The sequence below is a fragment of the Euprymna scolopes genome, chromosome 4 (assembly GCF_053919585.1).
Source record: "Euprymna scolopes isolate OS-2025 chromosome 4, ASM5391958v1, whole genome shotgun sequence".
Lineage (NCBI taxonomy): Eukaryota > Metazoa > Mollusca > Cephalopoda > Sepiida > Sepiolidae > Euprymna > Euprymna scolopes.
In genome coordinates, this window is record NC_136485.1 from 112,105,377 (window position 1) to 112,121,080 (window position 15,704).

Sequence of the window (15,704 nt, forward strand, 5' to 3'; positions counted from 1 at the left end):
ACAACTCCAAAAAAAAAGCATTATTTCAAGTTTGGTAGAATAAGTTTTATCGAAAAAAAAATGTTTTCCTTAGGCTTATTTCTTAAATATAAGCATTTCTGTTTTTCGCTTTTAACGACGTAAATTTCACGGTCTCTTTTTTTGTTGGTATTTTGTTACATTAGGTTCCCCTCCACGATTTGTTTTGAAATTAGTACTCTTAAATGTTTTCAACGATGCTGAATAAGAAATACATATTTACAATTTGCAGAGGCAAGTAGTTTTCGAGATATAAAGACCTGTGCTATGTACTATAATTCACTGGCAGCCATGAATAAACACCCAACCTCAAATTATGAAGAACGGTTTTCGGAATGAAAACCGACAATCTCCTTATGTTAAGAACAGCTTTAGGAAAAAACACCATCAGTATTCCTATGTTAAAAATGGTTTCAGAATAAAAAACGCCTACCCACTCATGTTAAAAATTGTGGAGGTGGAGCTAAAGTAAAAATGTATTTATTTTTTAAAACACAACGCGTCCACGGTTTTAATAAAGTAAACACATTCATATTTTCTTATATAAAAACAACTCGGGAAAAATCGGGTTTTCTAGTTTGTTAGAAAAAGTTTTATCGAAAAAAAAAGAAAAAAAGGACAATTTTTACTCGTGCTTTTTTTTATCGAAAAAAAATTGTTTTTAAATACTTATCCTTTATTTCTCAAATGTATCAATAATTGTTAGTGTAAAGCACATCTCGAATGTGTACCACGGTTTTAATGACAAAAAGGCATTCATTAAAACATATCGAAAAAAAGTGCACTTTGATGTTTGTTAAAATAAGTTGTATCAAAAAATCCCCAACATTTTTTACTTATGCTTAATTTCTTAAAAGTATCAATTTGTGTGTTACGCTTTTAACGATTGTTAAAAAAAAAAATTACGCGCACGTGTAGTCAGAATCGTTATTTTTCGTCATTTCAAAATGGTATAGTTTTATCGTAAGGACCGGCATAATGAATTTAAATTTAAAAAATAGGGATTTTTTTATGCTGATCGATTAAACAGATAATGAAATATGGTAATTCGGAAGTCATCAACTCGTGGACCGCGCATATCTCCCGGATTAAATTGCGAAAATAGTTCCGCATTACAAAAAATATTTTTATTTTATTTAATAATAATTTCGGTGTTACTATTTTATCGATTAAAAAGTGTGTTATAGTTAAAATCGTATTTACTATAAATGTCTGTGTTACTATTTTAATGATATTTTAAAAAGTGCGTTATAGTCAGAATCGTTATTGTTCGTTGTTATAAAATAGTATTATTAGTATTATTGTTGTTATTGTTCGTATTTCTTGTTGTTTAGTTATTAGGAAGTCTTATTAAGAGTGAATTCTTAGAGAGTCTTATTAAATGCATTCTTATTAAGAGAGATGTTGCGTTCTGTGTTCGTGTTATGAAGAGATTCATATATATAAAATGTTCATACTTAGAAGTGTAGAAGCTCTTTGAGTGCTGAGACAGTCTTAGTGTTCACATTGTAGATATATGTCGTGACATTGTGTATGTAAAGACATTTTAAAACAGATGATATACAAGACATATAATGACAATTTTCACTTTACCTTTTTGTAGAATTACAACACAAAGACGACGTTTATAAAAACATATGATGGGTTTATTTCCATGGACCGGCCGGTGGCTTTGCTTTCCGGACCTCAAAGTTTCACATTCTATGTTTCAAAGGTACCGTCTCGCTTCTAGACGTTCGACTCCCAACTCCAGACTATCGTCTGTCGTCCCCAGACTCTCTCTCAGACTCTCTCTCAGTTTCTCTCCCCTTAACTCTAAAGTTTCTAACTATATCGAGAACTTCCCATTTTCCATGACGTCATACACATGTTAAAACATGTCTTCTTTCACGTGTTCTGGAAATGCGTGTCCAAAACGTTTTCCTTTGTTTACAAAAGGAATTTTAACCTATATTCCCAGTAACCTATATTTCCAATATGTTAAAAACATGTTTATTAAATTATCCTTTAGTTGCATTCCTTCAATTGAATTTCATAACAGAATTGACAATGCACATAAACTATTTTATTTCTAAGCTTAACAATTGTTTGTTTTACATTCCATTTGCAAATTCTCTCTCGTAATCTATTTCTAAACCTAAATTACGAGGTTCGAATTTCGTCTATTCTATTTCATTTTCATTTTAAGGAAATCTCTCTATTTTCATACTTACATGAAAAGGGGGCAGCCCTTATCATGTACCATTCGTCAATTTAAAATGGTAAACCGTAAGTATTTCCGCTAAAGTTTTTTTTTTTACATCAGGTAATATTTATACTTAATATAATAAAAAAAATCATTTAGATGATAAAGATTGACTGTTATAAAATTTCACAGAAAACGGGATGGTAAATTTCTAGTTTATCGATTTTGAATAAACCAGACGTTCTGTTTATATATATATATATATATATATATATATATATATATATATATATATATATATATATATATATTATATGACGAAGTGGCAAATCTTTAAGATGGACATTATGATGCGTTGTGTCATTTTTTTTACATTTTTCTGTTCTAGCCATTAGAATCATATTGTCTGCAATACCGGAAAGATCGAGAGAAGTGATGACTTCTTAGCCTATTATTCTTAATCGGTCTGGAGCCTCTATGAGTTGCATCATAATTGGTGTCCCATCCAAATGTGATGTCGATCAACTGCTGCAAAATAAGATAGTCGAGGATGAAATCTCAGTAAATGAAAAGTCGTTATTGAGAAAATCTCCACGAAAAAATTTTCTAAAAAGTGGAAGATAAAATTCCACGAGTTAGGGTGATTCCCGTTAAAGTCCTTGGGCGTATTTATTTAATATCCTTGATTGATCTATATCGGAGTACAGAGATACAACTTATTTAGCCAAAAAGCTTGAAGTTTCACGTTACCCACATGATCTGCTACACCGTCTTTTGCGGCATTTACAGGTGTATTTTATTGCATTATAGCGCGTTGAAGAGATCCAACAGTTTTCTATTACATTGACTTGAGGGCCTCTTTATTTTAGATAATTATGGTTTATATACCCATTCTAGAAACACACAGCTTCCAATTTCACTTGTGAAAGATTTTAATTGTAAAATGTGAAACTGTCTACGATGATGAAGGACTCAATTGAAGACATCCTTAAAACAGCATATCCAAAAATAAAATCACGAACAAATTGTTAGGTTGTTAAAACAACACAGGACGCGGAATGTTTTCTTTGAATAAAAGGCATACTATGCGCCACTAAAACCCATAAAGCTAGATTGGACGGCAGAAAAATCAAAGTATTATTCAAAGCGGTCCAAAAAAGGGGGGGAAATATGAAGTTATCGATTAGGCAAGGATGGTCGATGAAGAGCAGAAAACAGCAATTTCTGTCACTCAGGCAAACCATAGGCTGTGGAAATTGGCATCGAACAATTAAATTTATCGTGGAAATATTTTATTGCAATGAAACAACTGGCAACATCATATCTGGTTCGCTCTACATATGATCTTCTACTAAATAGGAACAACATAAAACTATGAGCATATGCCGATTATAAATTATAAACATGATCTAGTTATCTTGCGGGAAACGACACCCACAATCACTTTAGATGTACACACAACAACATCACACATTGTCGGACATAATTATGGAATTGTGTAAATCGCAATATGACACAGCGAAACAGCAACTTGTTTCAGTCAGGGTATCCATCATTCAGTTATACAAAGAAGCGGAATGCACTGTAGTGAAGAAACTACTTTCTACTATGAAGGTTCTGATTGGCGTTAATGACTGCAGACTTTCTGGCGATCTAAATGTATCTCTAATACTTTCAGTCCACATAATTCAAACAGAAAATCGGCAATAGACAGTTGCATAGTCTAATTCTAAGAAGAGTTTCCTTGAGGGGCAAAAACAACGATATGAGACATTTTATTCTGAGCGCATTGAAAAGGGTCGGAGATTCCATTGTGGTCAGTTATTGTGCATTCTTATAACACTCAGTCAGCTCGTTTCTTACAAAGATAGGACTCACGGAATGAATGTTACCTCTGATCGGCTTAAGAACACCTCCCAATATGTATGAAGTTGAATTAGGTTGAGAGCGAAAAAACTTCAACATAAACAGACTTTATACTTTCTTGTTTTTGATCTGTTTTGTTATATATATATATATATATATATATATATATATATATATATATATATATATATATATATAATATATATATATATATATATATATATATATATATATATATATACCCTACCCTGAGCGAATGCTTCTTGGTAGGATCAGGAGTAGAAGTAGAACAGTGACTTACAAAAACTGTATTATCATCTTGGCTGGCGGTTGGTGACGCGCATGCTTTCATATGTTGTATGATGGAAATATGTGTGTGTTAATATATAAGTCCAATGGCTAAATCTCAGTGGATCCTAGAAATAAATTATTGCATTTATTATAGAATGAACTTTTGTTTGAATGTATTTTGCCTATGTTCATATGTTCAATCTAATTCCAAAAATATAAATCTCCTCATTTTTACTTCAAAAGTTTAATAGTTACGAAGACAGGAGTGGCACAATAAAAACGCGATCCCTTCTGTAATTCACGATTATATTTTTCTAGAGGCATAGCAATTTGCATAGCAATTTGCTGTGCCCGTTTGACATCAGTGTACTATTTATTTGCATCAGTGCCTAGAGCGAACTTTGTCATAGGAAGCCCGTTAAAGTAAATGTTCAAGACCTACAGAGATGTAAGTGACACCTTTAAAATGAGTTGCCATTTTACTTCAGAATTTATTTTAAAACATATCTTCTACTAACCTCCATGCACTTAACTAGAACCTTTATGATTTTTCTATGTTACGGCGCACGTGATCTACAGGATTATTTCACTGATAATATTTAAACTCAAAAATTTAAAATGATATATAATGGAAGTTTGAGTTCAATCACCATAAAAATGCTGTACTGAATAACCTTGGACCCATTCGAGTAGAAAAAAAGATAGGAGGTATTATTTTTGGAAAAATAATCGTGAAAACACATTACTGGGAAATTTATTGAACATGAGGTTATTCATATATTTTGTTTTTATTAATTAAAAAAATGTTACTCTACAAATTCAGAAAGCTTTTAGACGGTCCAAGCATTATATTCGCTTTTACATTTATTTAGAAACATTCTATCACTCACAAAATTTAACTGATAAGTTATTGAAAATAAAAAAAAAATACAAAAATGCAAAGCATAACAAAAGTTCATGATCTTTTCAGTTCTTTATTCCAAACCCTATATTCAAAAGTATTAATCTCTAAGATAAGACACGATAGATTATGTAAAATTAAGATTTTCTTCAGATCCTAATTCTCTCCATAACATAGGTAGTTGTGAATAGAAGATTATAGATAATGATATGCGTTGCAGATACTAAGTGAACTACACTTTTCCACTAAGAGTTACTACAGAATTCCAATGGGCATGGCTTCAATGTGCATATGGATTATGTATGTATTCGTGTATCTTTGAACTAAGGGCAATGCATGTATTTTAATCGCTTTTGATCTATTCGTTTCTCTGAATATTCTTTTCTACCTGACGAGTAACGTTACAAACCTACTCTTGTTATCTACTCAAATCACGGAAAAGATTACTGCTTCAGATTGCGAATCTTACAATATGAACGCTTCTTATCTCTCGCATTATAGCTGTATGAATTGGTATCTTAACGACTTACACATAATTGAAAGATAGATAGCATCTTTGACATGAGTTATTCAGTGCGAGAAATATTCTGTGTTTTGATTGGTTTTTATTTATCAGCTTACATTACTTTAAATCGTGAATTGAGTATTACCTGGAAAATTACATTTCTTTGCTGAAGTTTGTTGTAAGCGTCGAGGTGTGAGTTATCGTAAAGAATACAGGCTTATACTTTTGAATTTCGACAAAAATATAATGTATACAAATTGTAAATTGACGGTTATCGTCATTTTAAGATTAAGCTGCACTAACGGAACAATAAACTTAGAATTTTTTTATCAATTACTTAAAATCTAATATGACTAAGATCGATAATATATGCTTGAATTAATAATAATTCGTGTCATTTTCCACACACCCACACACACCCACACCCACACACACACACACACATATATATATATATATATATATATATATATTTATATATATATTTATATATATACTTGATTCCTTCGGCTTTGGCAGACGTGTTTTAAATATTCTCTCCAGTACTTTTTCTGTGCACATTTGAACTTTTCTTTTAATGATTTGGAACTCATTCCATTTGTGATTTTTTCCAAGGAATTCTGCTTTTTTGATCATTTTGGACCATTTGGAATTTACCCATTGCATTGGAAATTTTAAATTCGACCGTGTTTGGATTTTACCATTCTTGGATTTTTTACCCTTCACCGGACTATCCATGCATGTGAAATATTTTTATCAGTTTTCTTTTACCTCCTATTCCCTTTACCCAACCCTTTTTTAACCAAGTAAGATCTGTGACTTACTTGTTTCATTAAATAATTTTACATGCAATATCCGATACGGCATTTTGCTAATTCCTGGCCTCTGATGAGAACGAGAGTATTTATTCGAAACTCCGCGGATTAAGGACTATCCCCTTATCTTCTGCTTTCATTTTTTAAAATTAAATATGTATTCAAGTCTTTTTCAAAATGTCTTTTAACATGTTTTATTAATAATTTGTTCATATATATTTATATATATATATATATATATATATGTATATATATATATATATATATATATATATTTCACCTGTCTTTTTAAATATATGTCGACAGAGGGGGCGGATTTTCACAAGATCTGTATCGGTTTAAAAGCCCGACGATTCCGATGACAAATATCGAAGAAATCGGCTAAAACCCATGGTTTCTTCACCCTCTACTGAGCACTTTTCTAGAAGAATGGGTCACTTTTTCGCTGATATTTTCGAAAGCCATTCCCTGGTGTCGATTTACTAGCCTTAATGTAAACCTTCCCGACTTCCGGTTTAGCGATGGACGCAACGAAAACGATGTCACAATTATTCACCTTCTTTTCCCTCAACACACCTCCAAGCACCCAGGCAACGACGTGCGCCCAGGCTAGTATAAATATATATTGTAGCTATCATCTCAGTTTCGAACGCAGTTACCGCATTTGTTTAATGTACTTTGTGTCTACTCCCTACTCACTCTTCGACCAGCTAAACCTCAACACGTTTTGCTATAGAATTCTCACAGTCGATTCGCTTTGCATGCGCTATTTTTTTTTTGGAGTGCAAGACAGGTTTTGCGAATTTGTGCCAATATATTTGGAAGCCAGCAAGAGATAGGCATACTTTTCCATATATCCTACAGTTGTTTTGGAAAATTTGCTGACCTAGTCCTTAACCCTATACATTTTTGCGAATCAATCGTTTTAAACTATTGCAATGTGTGCGCCTATTCGTAAGGACCACACACGTTCTTAACCGCTGAAAAATATGAAGACGAATTTTCCATGCGGAAATAAGATTTCTATACCAAGACTGTCTCTTGCAGAATATGTACTGCTTAAGTGTACAAAACATTGTACTAAATCTTATTTATTACCTGTTTGACTTTCTATAGAAACCATAAAAAGGCTTTAGCACTGTAGGTTTTTGAATTTTATGTGTACAACTATGCCACCATCTAAGACCACAATGTTGATGTATATTTCCCGAGTTATAGTGCCATTAAAACAAACTCTTGCCTTCATTCCGTCGTGTAGAGAATTAATAAAATATAGAACTCTCTTGAGCAGCTGAACTGTAGTAAGATTTTTTCAAAGAGTGGATCTGTTTTTGTGTCCAAATCCTTTAGTTAATCGACGAAACATTAGTACAATAGAAGATTTTGTTCTTTGCATTTCAGCAATTCCCGATCCATATCCCCACTGCAAAGGCTTGCACGAAAATCACATTGTGATCTGGAAAGTATACCACTGATAGTTGTGTAGACTAATCCCTTCAAAAAATGCTTGAACCAACATTACTAACATTAGACATCCAAGACCTCGAGCTCTTATTATACAAAGAAACAAGTCGCATCTTTCCAGTCTTGAGATACTTTATTTCTCTTACCCTTGGAATAAATCCAATCAGTGGATCAATCATTTAATCACCACTATGTGTTTTTAATTTTGCTGTTATGCTATATACCTGGATGCTCTGTTGTTGTTAATTTTATCCATTGAAGCTTTTATCTCACTTCCAGAATGCACCTCACAAACAGCTATAGTTAGTTCATGGTGTTTATGAAATCCATTAAAGATTCCTCAACGCTTGAATGGTGATTAAAGAGATCGATATAATGTACACACATTATCGCTTAGTGATTTCTTCTTATTTTTAAAAACGGAACTCTCTTTGGATTTTAGACGAATAACAGTCGATTTTTGTTGTCCATAACCCTATTTCATTAATTGGTAACAGTCTCCAGTTTTTGCTGTTTGCTGTAAGGTGTTCGTATTCTGTCTTCTTAAGAAACCTATTGTATTCAATTTCGCGCGTGAGCCTTTTACCTCTTTTCGAGAATTTTTATGTTTTTGTAGCTTTCGTTTTTGCTTGGTGTTGTATATTTTGTGACAACGTTTAGGGGAAATGATACCGTGGTATTTCAAAGGGTTGCATTATTTTCCTCAAATTTTATCAAACCGATCTTGCAGGTTCATTTTCCAAAACTTAAAAATGTCTTCAGCAGGAGAAAGCACTTCTAGTTTAGAATCCTCCCATAAATTCTATGCGTTATTTTTCATTGCTGGAGTGTTGCCATTTCTCAGGGATCTGGATCCACTATCCCTACATTCAGATCTTGTGACATGTATATCTATTATAAGAAGGTAATACACTGTGACCGTAATTTTCTGTGAAAGTCTATGTCAGTATTTTTTCATGTCGATAATTCGTTCTTTAAAACTAGTTTGACCGAGGTGAGACTAAGTGACAGTATTTTTTTCCTTTTCAGTCTGATGTATGTTGCCGCTATTCCGAGGAAGCCAGCTTTTTTATGGTATAACCTCTACTCTGATGTTAAGAAGTTTATAGCTATTGTGCAACGCCAGAGTGATCCGTATTTAGGAGACTTGGCTCAATCTTCTCCTCCCCTCCTTCTATCCCGAATAGCTTTCACACATTTAAACGCAAAATGTTAAATCTTTTTTTAAGATAAGATTCCGTATTTTTTCTAATAATATTTAATTAAGTAAATATAGCACCAGGTTGCCTTAAAATGTGTGTAAATGCCACATACTGGCGACAAAGAATTGTTACTTATTCAGATACGAAATATCTGAAAGCAATACTGCTACAACACTTGTGTTAAATATAATAACTTCTCCATCGTATACTATTCGCGATCATCATATACTCGAGCAAAATGCTCATTCAAAGTGTTTAGATACACTAGACGTTAATTGTACTTTTATTTGTTGATCCAGGACTTTCAGCGAACATTAATTGAACGAATAATTATTGTAAAACAAATCGTTTCGCCCGCGATTATTTATTTACATTTGAATATGGCTGGTAATTTCAAGAGACTGTCCATCACAAATATGTAATTATACTGTCCACTGAGGAAGGACAATCTATTCGGATGTAAGACCAAGGTAGATCAGTTGCAACCAGACTTAATAGGAAGTATTTCGCAGCGAACGTACATTGTTGAATAGGATCAATAGATTTTAAATACATTTTTCATATTTTTATATTCTGCATAACTGAAATGAGAATCTTCCTTCTGGCAGATATGAACTCCATTTACTCTTATTTATTTTATTCCACAAGGATAATAACACTGTGCGCATATAATAGACCGAACAGCCATTGCATTTGTTGATATTTTATTGTTTATTTTATATGTTAAAAACCTGTTTTTTTTTTCATTTTCTATCCTCGAGTGTTACAAGATGTCTTTTAGCATTCGTAATATAATTACAATATACAACGATATATTATCAAATATGTGTATATTTTATAGAGATTTCATATATTTTGAGATAGATCTATGCAATCTATCAGCATAGCTTATGAGAGAGAGTATTTTTTTTTTATAAAGAAAACTAGAGGAAATGTTTTCCCGCTCTTGTGTTTCTTGTATTATGATTCAATAATTGTAAACTCATCAATCGTTATCAGTCATTTATTCAATTGACAGCTCTAAAATACTTTCATGAAAAAAATCTATATAATTTGGTGGCATAAACAATTATCAATGATTCTCTTTAGGTATGTTAGTGCTTTTGTATGTAGCTAGTAATGTATGTTGTTTGTGGGGCCCAGGCTATAGAGATCCCCACTAACCAACAATCACGAGGTTGTCTCCTCAGCAACTGACAAGGCTAACATGCTTGCCAGTCGGTTTGCCTCAAACTCCACACTGGACCCTTCCAACCACCCCCTACCTCAATTTCCTATGCGGACAGACGCCACACTAGACGATCTGAAAACCACCCCTGCTCAGGTGCATGCTATCATAAAAAACCTTGACACCTCAAAAGCATGTGGACCCGATCTTATCCCAGCTGTGCTATTAAAAAAGTTCTCAGCCGAAGTAGCTCCAGTTCTCTCCAAACTCTACAACAAATGCCTTAATGAAGCTTGCTTTCCGGGCTGTTGGAAAACTGCTTCTGTTGTACCAGTATTCAAGAATTCTGGCGAAAGGACAGACCCATCAAATTATCGCCCTATTAGCCCCCTCCCACTTTTTGCCAAAATATTTGAGACCCTAATTTACCATGCTCTAGTCAATCATCTTACAGATGCTAAACTACTGACTGACAAACAATATGGATTTAAACAATCCCGTTCCACAGCAGACATCCTAACTGTGATCTCTGAACGTATATACCATTTACTGGACAAAGCGGGGGAGGGCAGAGCGGTAGCTCTAGATATATCTAAGGCTTTTGACAGGGTATGGCATGAGGGTCTCCTCAGCAAAATCAGATCATACGGTATCACTGGTAGAATACTTAACATAATTAATTCTTTCTTAGATAAGAGAAAAATCCAGGTTGTCCTCGACGGTCGTACATCTAAACAATATGATTTAAATGCGGGGGTGCCCCAGGGTTCTATCCTTGGACCTCTATTGTTCCTGATATTCATAAATGACCTCCCCGACAAAATTTCCTCTGAGATGGGTATATATGCTGATGGCACTGCACTCTATGGCAGGCACGACAGGAAGACGAATGAACACATTTCTAAAGAAATGGCAGAAAAACTAGTGGAAGACATCCAATCTGTAGTGGAATGGGGACAAAATGGTTGGTCGCGTTCAATGCTGCCAAGACTAAACTAGTTTCATTCAATAATTACAAGAAACCCTCTCTACCACCCATAGCAATGGCCAACGACTCTTTATCTGAGAGTCCATCTTTCAAACTCCTTGGCCTAACGTTCACAGGAAACATGAGTTGGAAAAATTACATGAAGGCATTGCCAGGGCCGCTGCAAGAAAGGTGGACTCTCTCTACCGTGCTAGAAAACTACTAACACCCGAAAGTATCCTGTACCTCTATAAGGCCACCATTCGCCCATGTATGGAGTATTGCTGCCACATCTGGGCTGGTGCATCTGCTACTAGTCTCTCGCTCCTTGACAAGGTTCAAAAGAGAGTCGCAAACCTGATAGGCCCTGAACTGGCATCTAAGCTTCAGCCTCTGTCCCATCGACGAAATGTTGCATCCCTCTGCCTTTTCTACAAGTATTTTAGTGGTGAATGCTCTGACGAACTGCAATCACTTGTGCCCCCACGACGTGAGCGCCCTCGACAAACCCGACAGACTGCTAAATCCCACCCCCACACTGTAGAGATCCCTAGATGTAAAAGATCTTTTTACTCCAATAGTTTCTTCCCCAGAACCGCTAGACTCTGGAATTCCATTCCAGGTCCCTGCTTCCCCAACAGTACTTACGTGCAGAGGTTCAAGTGTTACGTGAACCGACACCTTGCTGCCCGAATCCCTACATAGTACCCCAGTAGTTGTTGCCCCTGATAGTAGCCCCCTACACCAAAGTGGCAATTTGCCTTGTTTGGGGTGAAAATGTAATAAAAAATATGTAATATGCAGGCTCTATTGACAAATGAACTAACATCTATAGCTACAATGATTTAAAGATATGGATTACAGTATTGCTAAATGTAAGGATTTTAGTGCGAACTTATTTTTAAACTCTCGAGTGTTTAGTATGAATGCAGTTGTCTCTATAGAGTATAGTATGTGATCACAGTTAAAATGTTTTTTTTATTACAAATCTTGGAACCGATGCAACTGTATGTAAAAAAAAAACATTGGTTACAAAGGATGTTTCTCTTTTACTGAAACTGTTAAGTAGTTAATTTTATTTTTGTTATGCACTGGTGTAAGATGTGAAATTATGATTTTATAAATGCATTTTGAATTCTTGCGAAAACTAATAATACTTTGAAAGTCTTATGTAATATGTATAAGTGTAAAATAAGATTATTATAAAGTTTTCTAAACGCCGTTTTAATGATCCGACAATTAAAATATTTACATTATTTATTAACTATTCTAGCGAAAGTGGGTCACTTTTTTTACCAAATTAATCATAGTATCCACCCCACATGTTGTAAAACAGCGCGATTTTAAAATAAGAATTACGTTAATACTGGTTTTATGTGACAATATATAGCTTAAAATACTTAGTATGTTCAATCGTACATTACATTTTTACTAGTATAACAACATTTTAAAACATTATGTCTATTTGAACAATTGTACATCTCTGTATCGTTTAATCAACTAAGCATGGTCAAACATTATATGTGCTGCTAAGAAAACAATACAGACACATAGTCGACAAACATTTTGTTAACGTTTATGAGATCAATTAATTTTAATGTGAAAGTTTTGTGTTTTAAAAATGAATTTATATACAACAAACTGTACATTTTTATCATTTTTCTTATGGGACTATTTAATCTAACATGTTCTCTACATTGTTTTTATAAAAAAATAAATATGGCTTACAACGACCTCTTGTTACTGTTATTATTAATATTCTTTCAAATAGATCTTTGAAATATTTTCATCTTTTTCTTTGAGGAAAAATGATCTCTAGAAATTCTGTATACAAAATTTGAAATATCTGTATCATTTTCATTAGATGAGACATCTTTGTTTCACTTGTATCATTTTTATTAGCGGATATATTTTTCACTTGTTTTCTACAAAAATAAATTCAGTTTGAAACTTCTCATTCTTACTTGTTACAAATATCATTTCATTAGAGATTTTACCATTAAACCATTTAATAACACAGCATTCGTGATTGCAGTAATTATATTCAACACACGCTTAATGTTTATACCAGTATTGCTATCGGGTATTTCGTATCCGAAAAAATAAGTCATAATTTTGGCTCCAGTATGTGGCATTTAAACACATTTTAAGACAACACGGTGGTATATTTACTAAAATGAGTATTAGAAGATGTAACGAACATTATCTTACAAAAAGATTGCGAAGTAATATGCGAGTAAATTTGCCATATTTTGGCATGGAAACAAAGTGAGAATAAAACTACGGAAAAAAACCCAAAGACATTTAAACGCATGGTAATCCTAAAAAATAACATTTGTATCTCTCAGGATACATGCTGAAGTGAGATTTTCAAAGTAGACTAAATTAATGTTTATCAATTATTTTTACAAATACGAAACATAAGATTATCTAAAGAAATAACAATAGAAAAATATTGAACCTTTTTTATATTTGTATATTTAATACATCCTAATGTGCATCTGTGTAAGACTAATAATAGTTAAATAAGATCGAAACATGGTTTAGTAAATAAAACTGACTTAGATTAATTAAACTATCGGTGCATTGTAAATATTAACTAATAGCGTGATGTTGTTTAATCAGACGGTGCAGGACGAGTTAACAAATTTTGTTTACAAGGGATTGTAAATACTAATCCAGCAAACACATTTTTGAGAGACACACCAAAATGAAAACGTATGATAACCAATATGATTGTAACGCACTCGAATATTGGTCCGTACGGAGCAAGGCCACAAAGACTACGTTTTGGTGTGATTCTTGTAGTTGGCGACAAGAATACTGATTTAAACAATCAAATACTTGCATCTTATTAAAACTAAAAAATATCAGAGTTCTATTTATTTTTCAAACACATCTTTAAAACAGCCTAATAGTTTACTATTATGGAATAAAAAACATTACTAAGATGATTAAAGCAATGAAAAACATGTAATGTAACTATTGCTTGAGGGCAAGGTACCTTCATAAAAACAAAATATAATTGCTTTTTTCACTATTCTTTCACTGTCCTCTCTCTCCCGTAATATATATATATATATATATATATATATATATATATATATATATATATATATATATATATATATATATACATGTGTGTGTGTGTGCAAACACGTTTGTGTGAATTTATATCCTTAGGGTATTATATAATTAATGATTATTTGTGGAAAGAAATATATATATATATATATGTGGTAAGAAATATATATATATATATATATTTACATATATATATATATGTGTGTGTGTGTTTTATTATTATTCTGATTATTTTTATTATATAATTTATTATTATCATCATCATTATAACGTATATCTTTATCAACTCTCTGTGTGACATTAGTTTTCATGTATATTAGCACATTATAATATAGACCTTTAAGTCATATACGTTCATGCATATACACACACGTCCGTATTTAAATATGATATACGCAACCAATCTTTAGCAGAATAACATATGATCGCACACAAATGTATATACATATTGATATGTTTGAATATATATGAATATATAAATATATAGATACACACACATATACATATATATATATATATATATATATATATATATATATGCATAAAGTAAAACGTGAGATCAAATTAGAAAAAGAAAGAGAATTTTCATACGTATAGTTACGCAAAACCACAAATAAATAGCAGAAAAAAACGAAATACTCTTCTGTTTATGCTCGAAGGCATTGCTACATACTTTATCAATATATGAACATTTCATCCTAAATTCTCTCAACTTTTAATTGTAATGATCTTTCTGTCTACCTTTGAAAAATTCTTTAAGAAAATCTATGTTAAAGTAAAGAAAAAAAAGAACGTATTTAATTATAAGATATCTTGTGAGTAAGCAGCAGTTCAAATACGATCATTATCATTTCTATTCCTAATCGCACAGTATTTATTCGGCGATTTCGCAAGTTGACGCGAATGTTTTTTCTCGTGAAAAATATTAGTGTATGATATACACTAGAAAGCATGCACCTACTTGAGTCTCATATAATGCTTGTGGAAGATGAGTTTATAAAACAAGTACTGAATAAAAAATAGACTAAAAAAATTAAATGAGAAGAAATAAGAAAGAGAAATATATATAGAGAGGAGAGATTGAGGCGGGAAAGTGACATAAATATTATTTGTAGTCAGCACTCTACCCTTATTGTTCAGGCCTATCAGATTGGAAATTTCAACCCAGGGTCTGGCGAAAATGATCAGTTTAGAAACAGTTTTGCTTTTTTTTCCTTTCTTTTTGCTTTTCATTTAAA